The 5,063-nt window shown below is 32.4% G+C and overlaps 1 long non-coding RNA gene across 1 annotated transcript in view; it reads left to right on the forward strand.

Moving 5' to 3' along the window:
* Positions 1-2,514: 2,514 nt before the first annotated feature.
* LOC132851752 (uncharacterized) overlaps positions 2,515-5,063 on the forward strand; it is a 2,662-nt gene continuing 113 nt past the window's right edge. The window contains exons 1-3 of the long non-coding RNA XR_009649058.1: positions 2,515-2,754; positions 4,140-4,204; positions 4,652-5,063. The exon at positions 4,652-5,063 is cut by the window's right edge and continues 113 nt beyond it. This is a non-coding gene — a long non-coding RNA (uncharacterized LOC132851752). The remainder of the gene's footprint in view (positions 2,755-4,139; positions 4,205-4,651) is intronic.

Below are 5,063 nucleotides of genomic sequence, written 5' to 3' on the forward strand. Positions count from 1 at the left end.
CAAGGCACACAGAATTAAACCCCACAGCAAAAATGTAAGACCTACACCACATTCCCTCTTTCTTAAGTAAATGTTTTTTTGCCAGGGTTTATAAAATAACATAACATAAATAAAATAAAATAACAATGTTAATATTCAACTAATTATTCAAATGTATTATTATTTTTATTATTTATTACTTCTTATCTCAATGTTTCTATACTGACACTGTGTTATATCTAATATGTTTGATAATAATCTTATTGTTGTGTCAAATTCTTCATTTATTATAATTCTCATGATATAATTCTGTATATTAGTATAGATGATTGTGTGTGACATGAATATGACCTTATGCTTTGACAACCTGTCTTCTGTCCTGTGTGATAACCATGAGAACTGACAGAAACTGCAGGTGTAAATGACAGACATCACAATAGAAGCCAGAGATTTTTACTATAGAAATAACAGTTTAAACATCTGATTTTGTCAGACATCTGAACTAAGGTGAGATGCAGGAACTCTTTTATTTATTTTATCTGAAATGAAACATTTTCTTTGAAGAAAAATAACTTAGATAAGATTTGTTTAATAAAATCTTAATTTCACTTCTCACCAATAATACTATATATCAGGGGCGGTTGTAGGATTTCATCTTTAAGGTTTTAGCCCTCAGTGAGAATTTAAAACAAGAAGAGTTTTATATTATATATTATATGACTACACAGTAAGCCAAAAGTTATGGTGTTATTTAAAATGGCAAAAGTGGACACCAAAATTTTATGCATGATGTAATGATGTCAGTCTTGAATCAGATCAGTTCATGTATGTGTACATTCTCTACAAACAGTGTGTCTAATGAATGCAGTCATTAATAAACTAATATTCACAAGACAAAGACCAAATCAATAAATGTTATTTTTATTTAGTATTAAATAGATTGTTTGCATTAATGTTTTGTTTGTGCTACAACTCTGGTAATAAGAATAGTGACATTTCACTGGTATTGGTATAACTGATGTTACCCACAAAATGCTAACATTAAGCTGGATATTGTTTTTTTTTTTTATTTGTTTATTCCTCTTGTGCAGGACTCACAATGTACACATATGTTGTTGCTGTAGTTTAATTCTCAGGATTTGTTGGTTTTTTGTTGCACATTTATGTGTGTATACATGTATACGTGTGTGTGTGTGTGTGTGTGTGTGTGTGTGTGTGTGTGGTCAAACTGCAAAAACACAAACAACTCAAAAAGTACTAAGCAGTATTGCTCACATAATCAAATGCAATTTAGAACTAAATGCAACATATATTGTATGAACATTTTGACAAATAGTATAAAAACAGCAAACGTCTAAACAACATCAAACATATGCATTAGCATTAGCCGTTTAGGCGCTAATTACAAATAGCGAACTATATAATAACAACTCAAAAAATATCAATTCACTTAAACAACATAAATCACTCACCACGCTGGGAATAAACAGTTTTGTTATTTTTTTTAAACTGGAAATTTTATACACGTTCTAACAAAGTTTAACTAAACAACATGGCTTTTCTCTCAGTGTCCTTTTTTCTCTAAACAATCCCATGAGCGCACCGTACTAGCGTCCTTAAAGGGGCAGCACCCAACAACTGATCTTTTTTATTGTCACCACAGTACTGTATATATACTACAGACACACACTCTATACTCTGTGTACATTAAGTTCACTACTATAGCAGAAACATGCAGTAGTAGTTTAACTTTATTAGTAGTAGTACAACTTTTTATAACTGTACCTCCAACAAACTTTTACTTGTGGGATGATATAAAATACATCCTCACAATACATACATTTTTAAAGAGAGGTCTCCAATTAAATAATGAAAACTACTATGGTGGGCTTATAGAAATATGATTTCACTTTAAAAACATGCTTTTGTGGGAGAAACAGACACAAAACACAACCTTGCAAACAATTTGAACACAAATAGCATAACATTGTACAACCTCACGAGTGCCAAATTCCCTGGATTTGTGAAAATTCTTTGCAGTTAATTTTTATAAAATACCTTCTATAACCATCTTTGCGGTTTTCCGCCGATTAACGTTATAGATAAATGCCTCCAGCTCTGACTGCGCGTGAACGCTGCGCGTACATGTGCTTCTCTGTTGACGCACCGAGGTCCCTGTCTCCGATGACGCACTTTTGAAAGACTACAACACACACATGCGTAAAAGCAAAGTAAAAAAATTCGCTCTTGGATCAAACTGATAAATAATTTTCTTTCCCATCGACGTCATGTCCTGCATTTTAACATAATTTTTATTTTTTATTTTTGAAAGTAAAAATTATACTTTTAGTTTTAGGGTGGTTGAGATCACAGACAGGGGGGCTGGAGCCACCCTAAAAAAGGTCTAAAACTGCCCCTGTTATATATTACTTTTAATAAGACATTGTTCCTGTAATGCTCTGTCTATACTGCACATACTGTATACACTCAAAAAAATGGTTTTGCAGCACTGTTTGTTTTACCCAAATATTTTGTTAAAATAACACACATACATTTCATTCCCCACCAAAACACTATTGTATTGCGTTTAATTAACTTAAAATGTGTCATGTTCAACTATACTTAATAATCAGTCGTTAAACTAACGTAAAGCATTTAATTTTGCGATTCAAAAAACCGGAAGTGACGATTTCCATCGTATTGGATGAAGACGGCGCGAAAGAGGGAAGGTGGTGAATGGCGTCAGACGAGGTTTTTGGAAAGCACTTTGAAACGGTGAGTGTAAATAGTCTAATATATAGAAATCTTTCTGACACTAAATGATTACCCTAAAACCGATGTTAGTTTAATATTAATAAGTTTATTAAATGTTAATAAGTACTAGTTTTTTTTCTCATTTTCTGTCCGTTCACAGTAACATGAGCTATTTCTGTCAGGTCACATTTAATAACATTAACCAGTGTTATATGTTCCCAGTTACAACGTTTGTATTTTGCTGGCATATATTTTTTTTCTGTTGGTTCATATAAGAGTGTATGTATGTACACCTGCTTGTTGCTAACGTTAGCATATGTCTGAGGTGATTTTTTCCGTCGGTTCATATAAGCGTGTATGTATGTACACCTGCTGTACACCTAGCATATGTCTCAGGTGTATTAAAATAAACGATCAAAAATGTGTTTCTTAAAGTTTCTTTTGAAACTTTTTTATTTTTTGTTTGTTTCTAGTAGCAACTTAAATTCTTTAAAAGATGTAGTCATTAGCAGATGTTCATTAACAGTGAAAGTGATGGAAAAACATGGAAGCTACAGCAGAACTGTACCATTTCCTTGCCTACATCAAGATTGTCTGTGCACATTTAACTAAATTAATGCACTTAAGTTCCACTTGTCTAAGATTCCAAGTTTAATGCTTTATTGTTGAAGAATGTATTTTCCTCTATACACTGTATTGTTAACATTGTGAACTTGAGTACACTGCAGTGTTACCTGTTTTTTGTCAACAATAAAAAAATAAAATTGTTATTGTTTAATTTCTTATTAAATCTCATTTAAGTAGTATAATTTAAATTATAAGACATTGCTTAAATATAACATTTATTTCTACTTAAAATAATTTGTTTAACTTAATAGTTTTTATAAAACATATGCTCAAAAACATTAGTAATGTGACTACTAATGTAAACTTGATTTGTCTATAGCATGACTTGAGATTCTATGTTCAAACAACTTAACTTGTTTAGTTTTATCCTGTGTAAAAACTAAAATGGTTTAGTGCAACGGGTTTCCTCGCAAATAATGTCAACTAATTCGGGTTAAGAGTGTAGGCCTTATTTCAATCAGGACATTGCAGCTTTTCTAAATGTACACTAAAGGGGGAAAAAAGATGGTGTGCATCTTGAGATAAAACAATGGCATTGACGTATTTTAAGATATAGCTATCAGTAGAGTTGCTTTCAGTTACAGTAAAACCGCTCATATGCATTTTACTTTGGGACTAGCTTAAGCCTTGTCTCTCAGTTAAACTGTAAGTCACATTAAAATTGGATGAAACTATGAAGCAAGTACAAATAATGCCACATTCACTTCGCAGGTGTGCATATTTTTACATTTTATCTGATATTTTTTATGGCGACATGTTTTTCCTCCTGTTTTTTGCAGTTTGTCACTTTCTTTGATGAAGAAAAGAGATTTGCCACAACTTTGAGTAATAACAGCATTTTAAGGTAAGTGAAGAACTGTTTTGTCTTTTTAGGATTTATTAAAAAACATTTGGTAAAAAAAACATTAGGGCATGAATTTTGTGAAAAACATTATTTTGGTTGTGCTTTTGCTCTGCGTGACTGTGCAGTAGAATATGGTTCTTTCTCATAACTAAAAAAGAGAGTTAGCCCTGCTCATACAACATTTACTACTATGTTAAAGAGATATAACCAGTTTAGATTACAAAATTCTCAATCTGACTAGCTGAAAATGTTATTGAAGCCTTACCCATTAATAAATGCAGTACTTCCTTAAATTCCAGCACAGCAACCATAATGGCATAACAAAATATCTCTATGAACTCTTACTTTATCTGTTCATGAACATACCTTACTTGCTTGCACAGGCAAGTAATTTACTTGCTCATGAAAAAATCCTGCTAGGTCTGAAATATATTTCTTCTCTTTCAGAAATGTGGAGATGTAAAATTTGTGGACTTGCAGTTTCTGCAAGGTCTAAATTACTAAAACACCACAGAGTGCAGCACAGACATTATGGTCATAGTCAGAGGTACAGTATCCTTGCATACATTCAGACTGTCCATGTACATTCAAGACATGGAATGCTCTACTTATTCATCTGAGTAGAAACCATGCTGCAAACTCTGGAGAAAATGACAGACAAATGTCCACCTTCTCTTCTCATTTGTGTACCTGCAGGAACCTCGCATCAGAAAGAGATTACTTTATTCACATAAATAGTCATTTAAAGAGAAATGAAACTGTCCATTGCATGGTTTCTGGTTGTAATTTCCAGTCGAATGTTTGTGGAACTTTTAATTCACTCAGACACAGAAAACACAACCCACATTCACTTGAGGAT

The sequence above is a fragment of the Tachysurus vachellii genome, chromosome 9 (assembly GCF_030014155.1).
Source record: "Tachysurus vachellii isolate PV-2020 chromosome 9, HZAU_Pvac_v1, whole genome shotgun sequence".
In the NCBI taxonomy this organism is placed as follows: domain Eukaryota; kingdom Metazoa; phylum Chordata; class Actinopteri; order Siluriformes; family Bagridae; genus Tachysurus; species Tachysurus vachellii.